Source organism: Oryx dammah, unplaced genomic scaffold, assembly GCF_014754425.2.
Source record: "Oryx dammah isolate SB20612 unplaced genomic scaffold, SCBI_Odam_1.1 HiC_scaffold_2, whole genome shotgun sequence".
NCBI classification, from domain to species: Eukaryota; Metazoa; Chordata; class Mammalia; order Artiodactyla; family Bovidae; genus Oryx; species Oryx dammah.
In genome coordinates this window covers 145,663,289-145,687,585 of record NW_024070186.1, presented here as the reverse complement: position 1 = coordinate 145,687,585, position 24,297 = coordinate 145,663,289, and positions in this window count along the sequence as shown.

Genomic DNA, 24,297 nt, shown 5'->3' with positions numbered 1-24,297 from the left:
AATTCCCTTTTAAAATGCAATCTAACATACCCAGATTCTGGGGACTAGGATATGGACATCCTTTGGGGGCTATGAGTCATATTTAATAGTATTTAATAATATTTAATAATGACACAGCATGTTTAATAATATTTTATTTTTATGGTTAGAGTTTTTTTCCCTTAAATCTCTGAGTGTACCAATGATATAAAGATATATTCTATGTTTTCATCCAGAAGCTTGATTCTCTTAGCTTTCAAGTTTTGGTCTATGATTTCTGTTGGTGGTGGTCTACTTGCTCAGTCATGTTTGACACTGTGACCCCACGGACTATAGCCCGCCAGGCTCCTCTGTCGTATTTCCCAGGAAAGAATACTGGAGTGGGTTACCATTTCCTTCTCCAGGGGATCTTCCCAACCCAGATATTGAACCCAAGTCTCCTCCTTGACAGGTGGAGTCTTTATCACTGAGCCACCTGGGAAGACCTCTTTGGTCTATATCAAGTTTATTTTGTGTTTGGTATGAGATAAAGGGCTTATTCCTCATGAATATTCAATTGTCTCCAAACCATTTATTGAGAAGATCTTTTTTTTTTCCTTAACTGAATTGTACTGCTGTGTTGTTCAAGTCACTCCATGAAGATGGGCCTCTGTTTGGAATTTCTTCTGTCACTTACTGTATTAGTTTTCTACTGTGTAGAAAGTTTTAGTTTTCTAATAAAACTAATACTGAAACTGTATTAGTTTTCTACTGTGTTAGGTAGTTTTCTACCTAACACAATATCACTAATAGGGTGGCTTGAGACAAAAGAAGTGTCTTCCCTGTCATTTGTGGAGGCCAGATGTCTGAAATCAGATGTTGGCAAGATCAAGATCCTCTGAAGTCTCTAGAGGAGAATCCTTCTTTGCTTCTTCCAGCTTCTAGTGGCTCCATATATTTCTTGGCATAGAGCTATGTGACTCTAATCTCTGCTTTCTCCCCCAGGTGACTGAGTCTCAAAATTTCCTCTGCTTTTCTCTTATTAGAATGCCTGTCATTGGATTTAAGGCCCACCTTAATTTGGTGGCTCAGACGGTGAAGCATCTGCCTATAACATGGAAGACCCGGGTCAGGAAGACCCCCTGGAGAAGGAAATGGCAACCCACTCCAGTGTTCTTGCCTGGAGAATCCCATGGATGGAGGAGCCTGGTGGGCTACAGTCCATGGGGTCGCAAAGAGTCAGTCAGGATGGAGGGACTTCACTTTAATTTAATTATATCTATGATCTAATCAGATCTATTTTTCCAAATGAGATCATTTTCACAGGTTCTGGAGGTTAGAACATAGACACATCCTTTCAGGGCCACCATTCAACCCAGTGCATTTTTGTTTCATTGGTCTATTTATCGATTCTCAAGCTAATACCCAATGTGAGCATGATCACTCACAGAGTCCTGTCTGACTCTGTGATCCCATGGACTGTAGCCTGCCAGGCTCCTCTGTTCATGGGATTGTCCAGGCAAGAATACTGAAGTGGGTTGCCATTTCCTCTTCCAGGGGATCTTCCTGACCCAGGGATCGAACCCACATCTCCTGCATCAACAGGTGGATTTTTTAACAATACCTAGTGTTAATTACTATAGCTTGATAGTAAGTCATGAAATTGAATTATATAAAATTTTAACATTCATGCTTCTTCATTATTATCTTGGTTATGTTAGGTCCTTTAACTATGTGTCTTAGAATTATCTATTTCCACAATAAAACCTACTGGGATTTCAATTGGCATTATACTGAATCTACAAGTCAATTTGTGGTTAATTAAGATTTTGATAATGCTGAGTCTTCTATTGTGGTATATCTGGCCATTTATTTAGGTCTTTAAAAAAAAACCTCTCATCAATATTTTATCATTTTCATTTTAGATGTCTTGTTTAACTTTTGTTAGATTTAGTCCTAGATATTATTATTTCTGATGCTATTATAGATTTTTTAAAATTATATTTTCTAATTGTTGCTAATGTATAGAAAAATATCTTATCTTTCTATATTATTTTTGTATCTAGATTTTTTGCTAAAGTTACTTTATACACCTAAATTGTAGTATAGATTCTTTTGAATTTCATGTACATACTACCATGTCATCTGCAAATAATGACAGTTCAGTTTCTTTCATTCCAATCTTTATACCTTTTCCTTTATCACACTTTTTTTAGAATTTCTATGCAATGTTGAATGAAACATATAATGGTAGCTGTAGGTAATTTGTAGATACAGTTTTATCAGATTTTCAGATTAAAGGACTTCTATTTATCTGATTAAGGAATTTCCCTTTTATTTGTTTTTTGCTGTCAGTTTTCATCATGACAAAGTGTTTCTTTAAATCAAATGCCCTTTCACTATCCTTTTATGTAATCATTTTCCCCCTTTATTCTGTTAATGTGTAAAATGATATTGATTGGTGTTTAAATGTTAAAATAACTTTGTATTCCTGGGATAAACCTCACTTTCTCTTCTTTATATAGTATTTGATTCTCTTTCAGTTCAGTTCAGTTGCTCAGTCATGTCCAACTCCTTGTGACCCCATGGACTGCAGCACGCCAGGCCTTCCTGTCTGTCACCAACTCCTGGAGTTCACTCAAACTCATGTCCATCGAGTCGGTGATGCCATCCAGCCATCTCACTCTCTGTCGTCCCCTTCTCCGCCTGCCCCCAATTCCTCCCAGCATCAGGGTCTTTTCCAATGAGTCAACTCTTCAGATGAGGTGGCCAAAGTATTGGAGTTTCAGCTTCAGCATTAGTCCTTCCAATGAACACTCAGGACTGACCTCCTTTAGGATAGACTGGTTGGATCTCCTTTCAGTCCAAGGGACTCTCAAGAGTCTTCTCCAACACCACAGTTCAAAAGCATCAATTCTTCGGCACTCAGCTTTCTTCACAGTCCAACTCTCACATCCATACATGACCACTGGAAAAACCATAGCCTTGACTAGATGGACCTTTGTTGGCAAAGTAATATCTCTGCTTTTGAATATGCTGTCTAGGTTGGTCATAACTTTCCTTCCAAGGAGTAAGCGTCTTTTAATTTCATAGGTGCAATCACCATCTGCAGTGATTTTGGAGCCCCCTAAAATAAAGTCTGACACTGTTTACACTGTTTCCCCATCTATTTCTCATGAAGTGATGGGACCAGATGCCATGATCTTAATTTTCTGAATGTTGAGCTTTAAGCCAACTTTTCACTCTCCTGTTTCACTTTCGTCAAGAGGCTTTTTAGTTCCTCTTCACTTTCTGCCATAAGGGTGGTGTCATCTGCATATCTGAGGTTATTGATATTTCTCCCAGCAATCTCGATTCCAGCTTGTGCTTCTTACTGTCCAGCATTTCTCATGCTGTACTCTGCATATAAGTTAAATAAGCAGGGTAACAATACACAGCCTTGATGTTCTCTTTTCCCTATTTGGAACAAGTCTGTTGTTCCATGTCCAGTCCTAATTGTTGCTTCTTGACCTGCTGACAGATTTCTCAAGAGGCAGGTCAGATGGTCTGGTATTCCCATCGTTTGAAGAATTTTCCACAGTTTGTTGTGATCCACACTGTCAAAGGCTTTGGCATAGTCAATAAAGAAAAGTAGATATTTTTCTGGAACTCTCTTGCTTTTTCCATGATCCAGTCAGTGGATGTTGGCAATTTGATCTCTGGTTCCTCTGCCTTTTCTAAATCCAGCTTGAATATCTGGAATTTCATGGTTCACATACTGTTGAAGCCTGGCTTGGAGAATTTTGAGCATTACTTTGCTAGTGTGTGAGATGAATGCAATTGTGTGGTAGTTTGAGCATTCTCTGGCACTGCCTTTCTTTGAGATTGGAATGAAAATTGACCTTTTCCAGTCTTGTGGCCACTGCCATTTTCCAGATTTGCTGGCATATTGAGTGCAGCACTTTCACAGCATCATTTTTTTTAGGATTGAAAGAGTGCAACTGGAATTCCATCACCTCCACTAGTTTTGTTTGTAGTGATGCTTCCTAAGGTCCATTTGCCTTCTCATTCCAGGATGTCTGGCTCTAGGTGAGTGATCACACCATTGTGATTATCTGGGTCATGAAGATCTGTTTTGTATAGCTCTTCTGTGTATTCTTGCCACCTCTTATTAATATCTTCCAATTCTGTTAGGACCATACCATTTCTGTCCTTATTTGAGCCCATCTTTGCATGAAATATTCCCTTGGTATCTTAACCCAACTTCCTTGATGGGTCAGATGGTAAAGTGTCTGCCTACAATGTGGGAGAGCTGGGTTCACTCCCTGGGTCAGGAAGATCTCCTGGAGAAGGGAATGGCAACTCACTCTAGTATTCTTGGAGAAGGCAATGGCACCCCACTCCAGCACTCTTGCCTGGAAAATCCCATGGACAGAGGAGGCTGGTGGGCTGCAGTCCATGGGGTCACTAGAGTTGGACACGACTGAGCGACTTCACTTTGCATGAAATATTCCCTTTGTACCTCTAATTTTCTTGAAGAGATCTGTAGTCTTTCCTGTTCTATTGTTTTCCTCTATTTCTTTGCATTGATTCTCTTTGATAATATTTTATTACTGATTTTTGTATCTACCTTCATGAGAGATATTGGCCTATACTTATCTTTTTTTTGAATGCAATTTTATTTTGCCAACTTTGTTAAATAGGATGGGAAACATTCTTTCTTTCCTTAATATCTGAGGAAATTTGTGTGAGTTTTTCCTGAAATGTTTGTAATAATTCTTCTGGGCCCAGAGTAGTCTTTGTGAGAAGGTTTTAAACTACAGATTAAGTCTAATCAATTTAATTTATATAAAGCATATCTATGGCCACACAGCATATATATTTACATTTTCATACTGTTTCCTTAAGCTTTTGATACATCTTGACATATTCCAAATTGCGCATTTATGTTTGGACTGTTTCTATCAGGTATCTGAATGGCCTGTGTGTGCGTGCTCAGTGTCTTCAGTCGTGTTGGACTCCTTGCAACCCCATGGTCTGCAGCCCACCAGGCTCCTGTCCATTGGCTTCTCCAGGCAAGAATACTGCAGTGGGTTGCCATGCCCTCCTCCAGGGGATCTTCCCAATCCAAGGATTGAACCCATGTCTCTTATGTCTTGTGCATTGGCAGGCAGGTTTTTTACCTTGTGAGTCGCTCAGTCATGTCTGACTCTTTGGAATCCCATGGACTGCAGCCTGCCAGGCTCCTCTGTCCATGGAATTCTCCAGGCAAGAATACTGGAGTGGATTGTCATTTCCTTCTCCAAAGAGCCAAAGTAAGTCTGCTAAGAAAAAGAAATATTTTCTCAACATGTGTGAGTAGATTAGTTAAAGAAACCAATACTCTTGTATGCCTACTGGGTGTCAAGAATTTTGCTAGTTAGTGGTACTACCAGCTGCTCGAAATAGAGTGAAGCCCACAGAGACTTAAGCAAATAAATGATAAGACGTTGTCACACACAGGCATACCAAGGAGACATTTATTAACCCTGCACAGCTGGGAGGACATTACAGAGGAGTTAATGTTTGGGCTGGACATTGAAGGACAAATAAGATTTCACCAGCCACAGAAGGAAGGAGGAACTAGGTAGATGATGGGTTATATGCAAAGGCACAGCTGTAGGAAAAAGTAAGATGTGAAAAGGAGGGATGAGCTTGTTGTCAGAGGGGAATTGAGTGTGGGGAGGACAGTGGTAAGAATTGCTGCTCTAAAGAAATTTCAGAACCTTGGGGAGGGATCATTCTTTGCCATAATAATAAGTTGAATTCTCTTCATTTAGGCAGGTTACAGCCACCAAAGGATTTTAAGCAATGAACTGACCTAATTAGAGCTGTCCAATGCCAGTTATTCTGGCAGTGGGGTGGAAGATATATTTGAGAAGGGAGAGACTGGAGGAAGATAAAAACAGATGGTGTACAACTAAACACAATGAAAATTTCTTTGTACAAATATCAAGGAATAGTTTGTTTCTCTAAAGTTATATGAGAACTGAGAATTCAGCACTCAAGTTCTTTTTACAGTGGAATACACAAACATTTTTGTTTATATAACTTCTATGGAGTTGATTCATTTTTATAGCAGGCTTGGAAAGACATCACTGTATAGAGTGCTCAGTCAGAGAAGCAGAACCATGATGAGCGCTATGAGATCAGGGGTCTTTTATTAAAGGAGCTCTTATTTAGTCGATAAGTCACGTCTGACTCTTTGGGACCCAGTGGACTATAACCTGCCAGGCCCCCCTGTTCGTGGGATTTCCCAAGCATGAACACTGGAGTGGGTAGCCATTTCCTTCTGCAGGGGGTCTTCCCAAACCCAAGGATCAAACCCACAACTCCTGCACTGCAGGGGGATTCTTTACTGCTGAGTCACCAGGGAAACCCGTCAAAGGCACTAGATCTTATTAGTTGTGGGAAAAGCTAAGTAAGTGAAGAGAAGGGGAAAAGGGATGATGAGGGTCACAGGCAGTTGCTAGCCTCCCTGAAATTCTGGTGCCCGTGGACAAATAAGAATGTGTTGGGGTTGCTGAAAAGATGTGTCCAGCCACTGTGTCACCTTTAAGAAGCTGCGCAGATGTCTTTCTCCTCAGGAAAGAACCTTTCCTCTGGGTAGCTACCACCTGAATGAGTTTCAGCAGAACGTCAGTGGCCCTGGGGTTACTATTGTTCAGCAGGGTCAGCGACTGGGGAGAAGATACGTAATGTGGAGCAGATGAGAGTGAGGCCAAGCTGTGGTCTGCTGGGCAACCCTGCCTCTGACTGCAAGGTGACTTTCGAAGAACGAGTTTTATCAATTTCACTTTGCTCCAGAATCACTCAGATGTTCCCCTTTTGGTCAACTCTAACCTGGAACAAGACATGAAAGACAGTTTGGGGAAATGTAGTTTCTAACCCTAACCATGTTAATCGTAGAGCAAGTATTACATATGACATTTAAATATGGGATATAAGAAGATATGTGACATGGGATGTACGATATACCAAGCCTTAGCTAACACTTGTTACATGAAAATATATGTCAAGTATTTAGTCTGAGACTTGATACATAGCAAGTGCTCAATGAATGCCATGATTATCCCAGAATCTCATCTCTATTTTTTTTTTAATTAAAATATTTATTTATTTATTGGCTGCCCTGGGTCTTTGTTGCTATGTGGGCTCTCTCTAGTTGCAGTGGGTGGCGGTTACTCTAATTGTGGTGTGCGGGTTTCTCATTATAGTGGCTTCTCTCGTGGAGCACAGGCTCTAGGTCATACGAGCTCAGTAATTGAGGTTCTGGGCTTAATTGCTCCGTGGCATGTGCGATCTTCCCAGACCAGGGATTGAACCTATGTCCCCTACATTGGTAAGGGGATTCTTAACCATTGGACCACTAGGAAAGTCTTCAAACTTATTTTTAAAGTGTCCTGCACAAAGCAACAGCAAACATATTGTGGTGTCAGTGATTGTGCTGGATAAGTATAAACTTGAAAAAGAGAGTCCAGCCCTAGCAGGTCCTCTTTGTTGCCCATTGCAGCATTCTTATCTTTTCTTTATTACCAACAAAATGCAGATTTGTGCTCTGCATTGAACCCCTGAGGTCTGTTTGTGACGAAAGTCACAATGAGACAAAAGTCCTTGTTCCTGGTGGGGTTTCCCAAACACCCTCTAAAAAGGCCGGCAGAATCAGGCTCTTTGATTTTCCACTTTTTCTCTTCTGCCTGGAACCCAGACACAGAGTGGCTCTTCCTGTGACCACGAGCAGTCACACACATGCTCAGGATGGCTGAGCATAATGACGGAATAAACTTAAATAAGGGTGGGGCGGCCCCTGAGGACCTGCTTTTCTAAGACTTCTCACATGGTGTTGTTGCTTCTGCTGTTTTGTGGACCTACTTTTAATTATTTACTTTTTAAAAAAGTCAAGTTTGTTGAGATATAATTACAGGTAATAAACTATGTCTACCTCAAGTTAACAATTAGATGAATTTTGACAGTTGTATATACTCAAGAAGTCTCAAGAGTCTTCTCCAGCACCACAGTTCAAAACCATCAAAATGAAATGGATTGAAAAAAAAATTTAAGAATCAACCCCAAGTTTTGCCTACTATGTTTTAATTGAAATTAGGTACTTAGCAATAGTATGCAATGCATTTCAAATGTCATCTTTTGATTTAAAACATCATCCTAGGCCAGTCAATACAAGAAATGAAGGTTGAAATTGAGAAAAATCTCCTTAAATGTGTCTTTCAGATTTGTCTCAGACAAGTACTTATCTCTAAAAACTAATTTTTCACTTCCTTTCTTTCTTGAAGCCAAATTTTACCACAATCTTTATGTTCAGCCTCAATAGAAACATTTCACCTTCCAGCCAATGTTCGGACACAAAAGTTTCAGATACTGTATCCATGGTGATTCAGGGAGAGATGAGGATTGGGTGCAGGAGAGCATTTCTTACTTTATATAAGTTCAGTGAAAACTCTTAAACTGCATAAAATTTAGATTTAGATGAATGAATCTAATCAATAGAATTTGGTACATATTTTAAACAGAAGGAAAGGCTGCAGCTGTAGTAGCGGAGTAGTAGGTAACATATTGGATGTGGTAAAACTAGTGATAAATTTTATCTCATAAATTTTATCACATCTTATAAAACTAAAAGATAAAATTTTTAATTTAACAGCTGTTAAATTTAACAGCTCCTCACCATGAGGAATAGGAGGACATTTTGTCATAGTTTTTTGCTCTAAATAAAGAAGAAATATTTTGTCATTTGTTTTGAAATACATATAATCATTTTTGTCCTAACTGAGTAAACAACTCTGTAGAAATTGATAAACAAGCACAAAAATGTAAACTTTATTAAAAAGCAAAATTTCATTTATTAGTAAACCTACTCTCATAAAAGAGAAATCAAAAGATGCAGACCAGGAGAAAGAATCTAAAATTGGTACATATACTTTATGACACTTTAATGTATTGGTATTTTTTGTTACCCAATTTTTTTCCTTTAAAATATATCATATGATTTCAACTGAGTTTACAGTAGTTAATTATGTGGGTGTGCAAATGTGCTACATTGCTTCAGTTGTGTCTGACTCTTTGAGACCCTATGGACTGTAGCCAGCCAAGTTCCTCTGTCCATGGCATTCTCCAGGCAAGAACACTGAAGTGGGTTGCCATTTCTGTCTCCATCTGTGGGTATACCTTAACTTACCAGTCTCTTTTGATGAATCTTTATATTGTTACCAATTTTTCTATTGCATGCTGTAATATCTTAATGACTACCATCTTTATAGATTAATTTTCTTCATATTTTAATATGTATTTTCATGAAAAATGCATCTAAAATTTTCTTAGTATATGGAGGCAGAATAACTGGATCAAAGTTAAGAAATACTACTGGAGTCATTTCCTTAAAAAATAGATGTGGAATTTTAGGTCAAAGGTCAAACATGATATCCTGATTTCTTAAACATATCACCAATTAGTTTTCCAAAACTTTGGATCAACTTTTATGACTATCAAGAGCTTATCACACGTGATGCAACATACGTCTTAATCACCATTTCTTTTTACACATTTTCCCAATATTACAAGCAAAATAAAATTACTTCTCTTACTTTTTGTGTTAGGAATAAGTTTTTTACAGTGTTGTTAGCTATTGAGTCTTTTTTAGTGTTGAAAGTGAAAGTGAAGTCGCTCAATCGTGTCTGACTCTTTGCGACCCCGTAGACTGTAGCCCACCAAGCGCCTCCGTCCATGGGATTCTCCAGGCAAGAATACTGGAGTGGGTTGCCATTTCCTTCTCCAGGGGATCTTCCCGACCCGGGGATTGAACCCAGGTCTCCCGCACTGCAGGCAGACACTTTAACCTCTGAGCCACCAGAGAAGCCCTTTTTTAGTGTTAAGTAGGATATATTTGTTGGGCTTCCCTGGCGGTTCAGATGGTTGAGAATCCACCTGTAATGCAGCAGTCCTGGAACCAACCCCTGGGTTGGGAAGATCCACTAAAGAAGGAAATGGCTACCCACTGCAGTATTCTTGCCTGGAGAATTCCATGGACAGAGAAGCCTGGTGGGGTTTCAAAGAGCTGGACATGACTTTGTGATTAACATACACAGGATGTATTTTTTACATGCATCCCAGGTGGTTCAACAGTAAAGAATCTGTCTGCCAGGAGCTGCAGAGGACATGGGTTTGATCTTTGGGTCAGAAAGATTCCCTGGAGAAGAAATGGCAACCCGCTCCAGTATTCTTGCTTGGGAAATCCCATGAACAGACAAGCCTGGTGGGCTACAGTCCATGGGTTGCAAAAGAGTCAGACACGGCTTAGTGACTGAGCATGCACAATTTGTTACCCACTACAACCTTAAAATTATTACAGATTTATCCACTTAACACAATACAAATTTATGATCTCACAGTTCTGTAGTTCAGGAGTCTGGTGAGCTCAGCGGGTTCCTCTGGCCCGGGTGTCACGGGCTGAGATCAAGCTGTTGGCAAGCTAGACTCTTATCTGGAGGCTCTGAGGGCAAATCGGTTTCCAAGCTCATCCAGGCTGTTGACAGAATTCAGTTATTTGGGCTGCTGGCCTGAGGTCTGTTTCCTTGCTGGCTGTTGGCCAGGAGTCTCTCTCAGATCCTTAAGACTGCCTGAATTCTTCCTCATGGTGACTCTCCATCTTTAAGACAGCAACTTCCTGTCAAGTCCTCTTTATGCTTTGAATCTCTTTGAATTTTCTTGCTCCATCTCTTCTTCCTCCAGAAAGTTCTCTGCTTTTAAGGGCTCATGTGATTAGATTAGACTTGCTTGGATAGGAAAAGCCAGGCTAATCTCCCTGTTTTAGATCTGCAAGTTTAATTAGAGTTGCAAATCCCTTTTTGCTGTGTAAAGTGTGTTAGTATTCTTCAGAGAGAAAAGAAGTTACTAAGTCATGTCCAACTCTTTGCTACCCCATGGACTGTAACATGCTGGGCTCTTCTATCCTCCACTGTCTCCCTGAGTTTGTTCAAATTCATGTCCATTGAGTTGGTGATGCCATCTAACCATCTCATACTCTCTTACCCCCCTTCTCCATTTGCCTTCAATCTTTCCCAGCATCAGGGTCTTTTCCAATGAACTAGCTCCTTGCATCCAATGCCCAAAGTATTGGAGCTTCAGCTTCAATATTTATATCTATATCTGTATTTTAATCTACATATATGTATATATACACCAGAATCCTCAAAACCAGGAAAGCTGATGGTGTAAATCCCAGTCCTAAAGCATCAATCAGTGAAGCAGGAAAAAGAAGCAAATTCCTTCTTCCTCTACTGTTGATGTTTTATTCCAGCCTTCAGTGGATTACATGATGCCCATCCATGTTGGGGAGGAAATCTACTTTACTGAGTCTATCCATTCAAATGCTAATCTCATCCAGGAATCCCCTTTACATACACAAAAATAATGTTTAATCTGGACACTCCATGACCAGTCAAGGTGACACATGAAAATAACCATCACAGTAGGTAATGTATTTACTGGTTCCAGTAAATACTGTAGTTAGATACTCTGGTATTTACTCTAGTTAGCGTGCCAGCCTTTGGGGGCCCATTCTGCCTATCATACTATACAAGGCCTCTACCATTTGGTTTGTTTACTGCATTCTGCAATTCTAAAGAAAGAATATGACCTTTTTGTCTATTGGAACTGAGGAGGAGTCTTCACAAATATCTATGATAAGAATTATTTACTATTTATACTGAAATCTGAAACTGACATGTGAAATGTGTGCTGCCATGGACTCTTTGTGAACCCGGGGACTATATAGCCCACTAGGCTCCTCTGTTCGTGGAATTTTCCAGGCAAGAATACTGGAATGGGTTGCCATTTCCTACTCTAAGGGGACCTTCCTGACCCAGGGATTGAACCCATGTCTCCTGCACTGGCAGGCAGATTCTTTACCACTGTGCCACCTGGGAAGCCCACTACTTATATTATTTACTTATAAATGAACATGTTCAAACATATTCAAAAGTAGAGTGAAGAGTGCACAGAAATACATGTACTGATCATCCAACTTCAGCAATGATCAATATTTTGCCAGTCTTGATACATCTAATTTTTCATACTCTGACTGTTTAAAAATAAAAACATTTTGGAATATCTATTATGTAGTTAAGGGCAGAATCATATAGTCCTGGCCAGAGGTACACTTGGAATGAGAAAATAACTTGAGATTGACTTTTTGTTTTGATGTATCTTTTGATGGAAGAAAATCTCTTTATTTTTGAAGACTAATTTAAGCATCATTTTGGGGGGAATTGCAGTAGTTTCTTATAATACAAATTAAAGAACAAAAGGTTAATAGTTTAACAAAGTTAAAAGAATGCTAGTGCTTTCCTCTCATTAAGTGGATAGAAAGTAACCTTGGGAGGTACTAAAGTTGTGTCTACTTTATATAATCACCATTATGATTCACTGATATTTAGTAATGATTGTCTCACAATATAGGAATCTCTTATTTTATTCTTGTGTCTATAGATAAGGGAAAGCTGAAAGAAAGAGAATGGGAGAGTCAGATTTTCTCAGGGAATTGAAGAAATGAAGCCTAAATTGCACAACATTTCTGCTTTTATTCCTCTTTTGATGGCAAGTCTTGGGTATTTGCAGGGTAAGTTATAATAGAACTTAAGAAGTTAAGGTCTTATAATAGTTACTTAAGAATATATTTTATTATCATAACATGAGTAGTTGCCATCATTGGGCAATATGGAGGTATAAATAGACCGAAATCCATGGATAATCCAAAAATAACATTTCTGTATTTGCAATGTGTTTTCATATCATATTTAACTGAACATGTGCTGATGTTCTGGGAATTTAGTTGGAACGGAATAATGAAGTACACCATAAAAATCTGGCTTCAGTCTGTGGACACCTGGCTCTGAGACTAGAGGAAGGAGTTCCTCTTTCCAAGTGTTACAATGAAGAGAAAAATCACAACCAACTGTTTCATTAAAGGAAAACAACTCTTCTTTATGTAAATATTTTTCAGATTAAACTACATGTAAAGGTCAAAAAGTGTCGGACACGATTGAGTGACGAAGCACACAGACACGAAGTATTGTTTACAGACTCATCTTCAAATTTATTATGTGACCACACTGCATTATCTCTTTTTCCCCCCTGAGTACTTAAAGTCTTTTTTTCTTTTTTACAGTAGGTCCTTTTTGGTTATCTACTTAAAATATCGCAGTGTATACACAGCCATCCTAAACTCCGTCTATGCCTCCCCCCCACCCTCTCCCCATGCTAACTGTACGTTCACTCTCTAAGTCTGTGGGTCTGTTTATGTTTTGTAAATAAGTTCATTTTCATCATTTCTTTTTAGATTCCATATATAAGGGGTGTCATACATTATTTCTCCTTCTGTGCCTGACTCACTTCACTCAGTATGTCACTCTGTAGGTCCATCTATGTTGCTGCAAATGGCATTATTTCATTCTTTTTAATGGCTGAGTAATAATGGAATATTATCACATCCTCTTTATCCATTCCTCTGTCAATGGACATTTAGGTTGCTTCTGTATCTTAGCTATTATAAACAGGGCTGCAATGAACATTGAGGTGTATACATCCTTTCGAATCATGTTTTTCTCCAGATATATGCCCAGGAGTGGGATTTCTGGGTCACATGGCGGCTCTAGTTTTAGTTTTTTAGGGAGCCTCCATACTGTTCTTCATAGTAACTATACCGATTTACATTCTCACCAATAGTTTAGAAGAGTTCCCCTTTCTCCATACATGCTTCAGCATTTATTGTTTGCAGTTTTTGAGGATGACCACTCTAAGTAGGAGCTTCCCTGGTGGCTCAGATGGTAAAGAGTCTGTCTGCTATGTGGGAGACCCAGGTTTGATCCCTGGGTTGGGAAGATCTCTTGGAGAAGGAAATGGCAACCCATTCCGGTATTCTTGCCTGGAAAATCTCATGAACAAAAGAGCCTGGAGGGCTACAGTCCATGGGGTCACAAAGAGTTGGACACTACTGAGCGACTAACACACACACACACACACACACACTCTAACTAGTGTGAGGTGATATCTCATTGTAGTTTTGATTTGCATTTCTCTAATAGGTAGCATTGTTGACAATCTTGGCCATCTGTATTACACTGATTATCTCTTATTCCTTCTCACCCACTCAGTTTTAGGGAATGATGCATTCTTCTACAAAATGGAACACTCATGCTGTTAATTCCAAGTTTTCTCATCTCCTCTGGAATCATGATTCGTTAAGTATCACTTCTTTTGTCTTTATCCAGCTTTTTAATATTTTCAACCACTCTAATTTCACCATGACTTACAAATATGATTAATTTCTGTCTGAGAAACCCAATCTGCCTTCTTCTTTTTCCCCTTTACCAATGAACTTAAATGTCCACTTCATCAGCACCAGGTGGCTCAGTGGTAAAGAATCCGCCTGCAGTGCAGGAGCCACAGGAGACATGAGTTTGACCCCTGGGTCAGGAAGATCCCTGGAGGAGGGCATGGCAACCCACTCCAGTATTCTTGCCTGGAGACTCCCCATGGACAGAGGAGCCTGGCGGGCTACAGCCCCTGGGATCGCAAACTGTTGGACATGACTGAAGTGACAGCTTGCACACGCATGCAGCATTAGCACCAATATGTTTTAAAATTCGTTCTAGTTTTATTTTCTGTCCCCATCATGTTTACATAGTTTTTTTGAAACCCACAGCAACTTACTATGCCCTGGATCCAATAGACATTTTCTCAGTTGTCATACTCTAACATTTTGTATCAATCAACCCTATTAACCAACCTACTCACCCACCCTTTCTTTGCCAAAAGTTTTCTTTTGTGTCACTTTGGTGTAGCTCTTTAGTCGCTAAGTCATGTCTGACTCTTCGCAACTCCATGTACTCTAGCCTGTCAGGCTCATGGGATTTCCCAGGCAAGAATACTGGAATGGCTTGTCATTTCCTTCCCCAGGGAATCTTCTAGGCCTAGGGATCGAACCCTCATCCCCTGCATTGGCAGGTGGATTTTTTACCACTGAGCCCCCAGGGAAGCCCTGTGTCACTTTAGACATATTCTTATCTTGCTTTTATGCTACTCCTCCAACAACTCTGTCTTTTTTCACATGTGATATCCACTTAGATGTAGGTGGAAAGACATCCAGAATCTAGATGGCAGGAGATAAAGAAGAACCAGCAAAGGAGGCAGCAAAAAAAGGCAAAAAGGCAAATTAGTGTGGAATCTAGCTCCTCATTTGATATTAAGCTGTGCAGAGACAGGAATTCCATGTGCTTGATCAGTGCTGTAGGCTTTTCTGCATCTCATCCACAGAAAGCAATAATCAGTACTGACTGAATAAACAAAACAATGTAGGAAACTATATCGATAGCAGAGAGCAGGGAGGAGTAGTCTTCCCTTTCACATCCATGGGTCTCTCCCGAATGTTCTCCTGTCATTCTCACACTGGTGGCTCTCGCCCTGAAAGGCAGCAACTGGTAATTCTTTTATTCTTCCAGATCATGTAGGACAAGATGTTGCAGGGACCAGTTTCCTTTGCCTTTTCTAAAATTCATGGAAGTTAACCTCCATGAGCATTCTCAGAGAGGAAGAGAGGGCTTAGGTCTTTTCTTCTGAGCTTTCCGCATTATCTTTTCTCTTGGTTCAATGCATTGTCTTAGTTGATGCTTTCGTGTTTTGGAAGAGAGTCATTTATGACCTCTCAAAGAAACATCCACTAGGCACTGGGCCCTCAACTTAGCACTGTTTGCAGCAGTGAGCACTTCAGTGAGTCATTTTGGTCCTATTTCTCTGGTGATATTGTAATATGGGTATAACAAAGTGATTTCCTTGTTGGTGCCTAGAAACAATATATGTTGACTTAATTACAAACATTCTCTGCATGGTGCAATACTACACCGCATGGAAAATCTATTTCTTTTTGCCAAAGAAAAAATTTACAAATTCAATTCATGAGGTTCATAAATGTCAATAAACAGGCATAGAATGGATAAGAGGATACGTTTTTGAGCTTTAGTTTTCAAAAGTTCACATAATACTGTGAGAATTCTTAAAATTGTTGGAGAGAAGGTGATGACAAATATGTCAGGATGCCCTAGAAATTAGTGGCATATTCAGGCCAGCAACTCTCTGGAGGCAAATCCAAATTTTGAAGGAAAAAAGCAAAGCAAAGAAAAAATTGTTATCTTCAAAAGAACCAAATCACTGACCTTCTTCAATTGCTTGCATGGTTATGAAGGTGTCAAGTACCTTTGTGATCATGGCTTAGCACATTCTTCCATTTACTGCTTTAAAAGACACTAAAGTGAGAAAGTAACCTCGGCCTGGATTTCTAAATCTACATTAGTATGCTCATTTTGGATGCAATAATGGTAAATGTGTAAAGCATGTATCACATTTCTTAGTTAGTTCCTTGCAACTCTCTTTCAAGGAATCTATAGTGAGGGTGAAGTTTCAAATTGCTATCTTACTAAGCTTGGTTTGCAAATTTCTGATGAGCAACTGGGCATAAAAATACGTAATATCATGAGACAAATATGAGAAATAAATATTTCTTTTTCTGTGGGATCTTATGTTTCCTAAAACACACTGAAGGGTTTTCTTTCTCTAATTTAGAGAATACATTGCGATTATATTTTAAAAATAACACATGCAATTTGCTACCGATTCTTGGTGAAATCTAAGAGAATAATGAAGAATTTGTATTAGGTCAAAATGGTTCTCAATCTTTGTCAATCTTAATTGAGCTTAAAGAGTTCTAGTTAGAGTCTTCTGTCAAATGAGATGTAGGCTGAATAAAAAATTTCTGTGTAGAACAAAATCTTTTTGTGTTAAAAGTAATTCACAACTCATATTTTAATTTTTCACCTTTTCTCTATTTGTTGCAAAGCATTCTCAAGCTTATGGGTCATTCTTAAATTCATAGATGTCAAATATTGTGCTAAAATTCTTTCTTGGATGATAATTACAGTGGCTTTAAAAACCATTTTTTTCTTTGGTTTTCTTTATTATTGTGAAACCAACGAAAAGCACCAGAAGCTTGGGTTATTGGTTGTCCACACAAAATGCAATAGACTTGGTGGCTTAGACAACAGAAATTTGTTATCTCACAATTTGAAGTTCAAGGATAAAGTATGGGTCAAGTCTGTTCTGAAGAGAGAGCTTGTAGATATATGCTCACATAACTTTCTTTGGAGCATTCCTAGGGAGAGATCTCTCTCTTTTCCTCTTAAAGGGCCATTAATCCTTTCATGTGTACCTGCTAAGTTGCTTCAGTCATGTCGGACTCTTTGTGACCCCATTGACTGTAGCCTCCCTGGCTCCTCTCTCCAAGGGATTCTACAGGCAAGAATACTGGAGTGGGTTGCCATGCCCTTCTCCAGGCTATCTTCCTGACCCAGGGACTGAACTCACATCTCTTATATCTCCTGCCTTGGCAGGCAGGTTCTTTACCACTAATGACACCTGGGAAGCCCAATCCTACCATATCAGGACTCTACTCTTATGAACTCATTTAACCGAGTGGTCATGTACAGTTGTGAGAGCTGGACTGTAAAGAAGGCAGAAAGCCAAAGAATTGATGCCTTTGAACTGTGGTTCTGGAGAAGGCTCCTGAAAGTCCCCTGGACAGCAAGGAGATCAAACCAGTCAATCTTAAGGGAGATCAACCCTGACTATTCACTGATGCTAAAACTGAAGCTCCAGTATTTTGGTCATCTGATGTGAACAGATGACTCATTGGAAAAGTCCCTGATGCTAGGAAAGATTGAGGGCAGAAGGAGAAGAGGGTGGCAGAGGATGAGATGGCTGGACGGCATCAGCGATGCAATGAACATGAACTTAGGAAAACGCCAGGAAATAGTGAGGGACAGAGAGGCCTGGTGAGCTGCAGGGGTAGCAAAGAGTCAGACATGACTGGGAGACTGAACAAAAGCAACAATCTCCTAGAAGCCCCATTGTCAAAAACAACCACATAAGGGGTTGCTGCTGCTGCTGCTGCTAAGTCGCTTCAGTCGTGTCCGACTCTGTGCGACCCCATAGACGGCAGCCCACCAGGCTCCCACCATCCCTGGGATTAGGACTTATGAATTTGAGGGGGACACAATTCATTCCATTGCCCCAATATAGTGCCAGATGTAACTATAGCAATATTTCCAGTAGTTTAGCATTCTGCACCGTGCTTTAGTTTCTGCAATCAACTCAGAGCATGTACTCTGTACCTGACACCGTGCTAGATTTGGAGTGTCATAAGGTATGGATGTGAGAGTTGGACTGTGAAGAAGCCAGAGTGCCGAAGAATTAATGCTTTGAACTGTGGTGTTGGAGAAGACTCTTGAGAGTCCCTTGGACTGCAAGGAGATCCAACCAGTCCATTCTGAAGGAGATCAGCCCTGGAATTTCTTTGGAGGGAATGATGCTAAAGCTGAAGCTCCAGTACTTTGGCCACCTCATGTGAAGAGTTGACTCATTGGAAAAGACTCTGATGCTGGGAGGGATTGGGGGCAGGAGGAGAAGGGGACAACCGAGGATGAGATGGCTGGATGGCATCACTGACTTGATGGACGTGAATCTGAGTGAACTCCAGGAGTTGGTGATGGACAGGGAGGCCTGTGTGCTGCGATTCATGGGGTCTCAAAGAGTCTGACATGACTGAGCGACTGAACTGAACTGAACTGAACTGAACTGAAAGATGAATCAAAGAGTCTTCTGCCTATAAACTTACAGTCTAATAGATGAAATTGATGTGTACACCTACAAACATGATAATACACTGTGAGATGCAAATAGAAATGTGCATTAGATAATTGATTGAAAATGTTTCTCTACACTGCATTTCCCATCAATATATCTTAACTCATAGTATATACATATTTTACATAGTAGCCATCCATTATTTTCTGCTCTGATCTCTGATATAGCAAGTATTGCCCATTGAACCACAAGAAACTATATTATGTTTTAGGCAGAGCATTTTATTCCTGAGCTGCCTTAGGATCTTGTGCCGGGAATTTTGCTTGTTTCAGTGACTGTGGCAAAGGTGATTCTTATGGCATCATTTCTCTTCAATCTTTTTTCTCCCTCAGTGATGATCACTGTGGTTTGGAATGTTTAGATGATTTAACATCCTTAAAAAGTTAATTTACTGCCCCATCAACTGATAGGACTGGTGGATAGTGGATTTACAATGTTTCAGAAGTACAGCAAACTGATTCAGTTATATGTATATAATATATAGTACACACACACTCATCAGTATAATATATATTCAGTTCAGTTCAGTTCAGTCACTCAGTTGTGTCTGATTCTTTGTGATCCTATGAACCGCAGCACACCAGGCCTCCCTGTCCATCACCAATTCCCAGAGTTTACCCAAACTCATGTCCATTGAGTTGATGATACCATCCAACCATCTCATCCTCTGTCGTTCCCTTCTCCTCCTGCCCTCAATCTTTCCCAGCATCAGGGTCTTTTCAAATGAATCAGCTCTTTGCATCAGGTGGCCAAAGTATTGGAGTTTCAGCTTCAACATCAGTCCTTCCAATGAACACTCATGATTGATCTCCTTTAGGATGGGCTGGTTGGATTTTCTTGCAGTCTAAGGGACGCTCAAGAGTCTTCTCCAACACCACAGTTCAAAAGCATCAACTCTTCGGTGCTTAGCTTTCTTTCTTTCTTTCTTTTTTTTGGTTTAAATTTTATTTTATTTTTTTTACTTTACAATATTGTATTGGTTTTGCCATACATCAACATGAATCTGCCACGGGTGTACACGTGTTCCCCATCCTGAACCCCCCTCTCACCTCCCTCCCCGTACCATCCCTCTGGGTCATCCCAGTGCACCAGCCCCAAGCATCCTGTATCCTGCATCGAACCTAGACTGGCGATTCGTTTCATATATGATGTTATACATGTTTCAATGCCATTCTCCCAAGTCATCCCACCCTCTCCCTCTCTCACAGAATCCAAAAGACTGTTCTATACATTTGTGTCTCTTTTGCTGTCTTGCATACAGGGTTATCATTGCCATCTTTCTAAATTGCATATATATGCATTAGTATACTGTATTGGTGTTTTTCTTTCTGGCTTACTTCACGCTGTATAATAGGCTCCAGTTTCATCCACCTCATTAGAACTGATTCAAATGTATTCTTTTTAATGGCTGAGTAATACTCCATTGTGCATATGTACCACAGCTTTCTTATCCATTCATCTGCTGATGGACATTTAGGTTGCTTCCAAGTCCTGGCTATTATAAACAGTGCTGCGATGAATATTGGGGTATACATGTCTCTTTCTATTCTGGTTTCCTTGGTGTGTATGCCCAGCAGTGGAATTGCTGGGTCATAAGGCAGTTCTATTTCCAGTTTTTTAAGGACTCTCCACACTGTTCTCCATAGTGGCTGTACTAGTTTGGATTCCTACCAACAGTGTAAGAGGGTTCCCTTTTCTCCACACCCTCTCCAGCATTTATTGCTTGTAGACTTTTGGATAGCAGCCATTCTAACTGGCATGAAATGGTACCTCATTGTGGTTTTGATTTGCATTTCTCTGATAATGAGTGATGTTGAGCATATTTTCATGTGTTTTTAGCCATCCGTATGTCTTCTTTGGAGAAATGTCTGTTTAATTCTTTGGCCCATTTTTTGATTGGGTCGTTTATTTCTCTGGAATTGAGCTGCAGGAGTTGCTTGTATATTTTTGAGATTAGTTCTTTGTCAGGTGCTTCATTTGCTTTTATTTTCTCCCATTCTGAAGGCTGTCTTTTCACCTTGCTTATAGTTTCCTTTGTTGTGCAGAAGCTTTTAATTTTAATTAGGTCCCATTTGTTTATTTTTGCTTTTATTTCCAGTATTCTGGGAGGTGGGTCATAGAGGATCCTGCTGTGATTTATGTCGGAGAGTGTTTTGCCTATGTTCTCCTCTAGGAGTTTTATAGTTTCTGGTCTTACGTTTAGATCTTTAATCCATTTTGAGTTTATTTTTGTGTATGGTCCAACTCTCACATCCATACATGACTACTGGAAAAACCATAGCCTTGACTAGATGGACCTTTGTTGACAAAGTAATGTCTCTGCTTTTTAATGTGCTGCCTAGGTTGGTCATAACTTTCCTTCCAAGGATTCAATTAAATGTATATTCCTTTCCAGATTCTTTTCCACTATAAGCTATTACAAGATGTTGAATACAGTTCTTTTTGCTATTCAGTAGGTCTTTGTTTTTTATCTATTTTATAGTAGTGCATATCTGTTAATCCCAAATTGCTAATATATCTCTTCCTTCTCCTTCCCCTTTGTAACCATAAGTTTGTTTTCTATATCTGTGAGTTCATTTTTATTTTGTAAATAAGTTTAATTTGCCTCATTTTCTTAGATTCCACATATAAATGATATCATATGATATTTGTCTTTCTCTGATTTACTTCATTTAGTGTGAAAATCTCTATATCCATCTATGTTGCTGCAAATGGCATTTTCATGCCTTTTTATGACCAAGTAATATTCCATTGAATATATGTACCACATCTCCTTCATTCATTCATCCATCAATGGGCGTTTAGCTTGCTCCTATATCTTGGCTATTGTACATAGTGCTGCTATGAACATTAGGATGCATGTATCTTTTCAAATTAGAGCTTTGTCTGGATATATGCCTAGGAGTGAAATTACTTGATCATACGGTAACCCTCTCTTTAGTTTTTAAGAAACCTCCACACTGTTCTTGATAAGACTGTTTTTAATTGGCACTAAATCACTTGGAACCTCTGAAGAATCCTTTGTCAAAGATTCTGATTTAAAATTAAGCAAGAGTTAAAGTTTGCAATTGTGTCCATCTCAGTTTCAATGTAAAATGAAATTAGGTATGTTTATCCATCAGTGTGCTATGTAATTTTTGTTTGGTTACACTTTCATTGGTCATAAATAATTCTGAAATCACTGGTATCAAAAGTAGCCAAAAGACCACAGTTAATACATTTTTGAAACCCTCTTTAAAATATCAATGTCACTATTAGAACTTTTCAAGGTTGTTCTATGGTTAATTTCCCAAGTGAGGCTATAAAAGGTCTGGACGCACCCTGATTTTACAAGCATTGAGCCTGACTTTGTCCTACCAGCTTCCTCAGTACTATTGTAACTGTCGGGGTCTAAAACTGTTTCTATGTGTTTTGCCCTTTATTTATTTTAGCCAGCGGACACACCTTTTCCTTTTTAAACTGGTATGTGGATGGCCTTTCCTTGTAATAACAGTTGACATAATCCTGTTGAGCTGAAAGAAAACAGAACTAAGGAAAACACTGGCTATTTCCAACATTTTCAGACCTCTATAAGAAGGAATGCAGGTCTCTACCAGGGTCAGGTGCAGACAGAGCTACCAGTGGGTGCCACTAAGAATTTCAGGCAGAATTCTCTCTGCTTGTAATATACATCTCTTCCCCTACCCTAGGATGCTGAAAATGAATTATAAGAAGATATCAGTTTTTTCACCTGTTGGATTCACCAATGTTCTAAACAAGCAACAGCAACTGTCACTGGCAAAGACTCAAGGATATGAAAGTGCCCTTCCTTTGGTGGCAGGAATGTGAATTCCTCAACTGTTCTGGCAAATAAACCTGGCAGCAATTATTTGAATTAAAATGACTATATGTTTTATGGCAACTCTAGTTCTTGAATTGTACCTTACATTAAAAAAGTTACATCAGATAAAGGACTATGTGGACATAATGCTATTTGCAGCAGGATTTGTACTGTGAACAAGCCATGAACTATCAGAATGCCCATGAGTAGGTAATTGAATAAATCACTGCACACCCATGCACACACATTGGAAAATGATATATTAGGATGTATTAATATCCCAAATGGAAGGGAAGATCACAATATACAGTGAAATTAAATAAAGCCAATTCAGAGTAAAGTGAATAATAACCTAAAGCTAAATCAAAAAATAGGTTATGTAGTCCTTTTTGCCAGCTGGAACCATGGAAAGTGCAGCAGAACAGAAAAAGATGTTTTCTGCTGTGTCAGAAACTCTGAAAGAAGGGAAGGAATTTCTTCAAGCTGAAGGTCAGGTGCCTGAAAAAGAAGTTTTCCCAAATGCTTTGAAAGGCAAGGATGAATCTTATCTACAAAAAGTAAGCACAATTACAAGGAATATGGGCAGACTTACAAGACTGACACATCCAAGAAGGCTAGGATGGCAGGATAAGTTGGCAAATTCTTTGTATCTGTAGAACCTATATTGGAATTTGTCATTGGCATCAGTATCCATGGTGTGACCCCAGGGTCTGAAAAGTGTTGTGGCTTCTTAGTCTTCACTGTATCTTCAGTGGTACTTTTGTGAAGATCAGCAAAGCTTCAGTTAACATGCTGAGTATTATGGAAACGTATATTGCATGTAAACTTCCCTGGCAGATAACATGTTGATTTCTGGCTCTCTTGTTACATTTGGGACCATCTGCCTGGAGGATCTGATTAATGAGATCTATACTGTTGAATAATGCTTTCAAGAAACCAACACCTTCTACTGGGTCTTCAAATTATCTTTTCCATGAGGTGGAATGAAGAAAAATATCATCCATTGTGTAGAAGATAGAGACTCTGCCAACAGAAAAGACCAAATCAACAGGTTTATTAGAAGAATAAACTAAGGTGTGTACCTTGATTATTCTGGTAATCTAGTCAGTTAATAAATGGTGACTGCTTTCAAATTGAAGTGTAAAACAAAACACCCCACCTCCCCATCCAAGAAAACACCAGAGTATGTGATTAACAAAAAATAAAATTGGACAAATATACACCCAGTTCTTTACATTTGTTATCTAAGGGAGATACGGGGTGTTTTACTTGTCATTCAGTCATTTATTCATTATATCAACAACCACTCTGGAGAAGAGTATGGCGATTCCTTAAAAAACTAGGAATGAAACTACTGTATGATCCAGCAAACCCACTACTGGACATATACCCTGAGAAAACCATAATTCAAAAACACACATGTACGTCAATGTCCATTGCAGCACTATTTACAATAGCCAGCACATGGAAGCTACCTAGATGTCCATCAGTGGATGAATGGATAAAGAAGTTATGGTCTGTACATACAATTGAGTACTACTCAGCCATAGAAAGGAATTAATTTGAATCAGTTGAACTGAGGTGGATGAACGTAGAGCCTGTTATACAGAGCAAAATAAATTAGAAAATGAAAACCAAATGTCATATATTAACACATATATATGGAATCTAGAAAAATGGTACTGATGAGCCTATTTGCAGAGCAGATGTAGAGAAGAGACTTATAGACACAATAG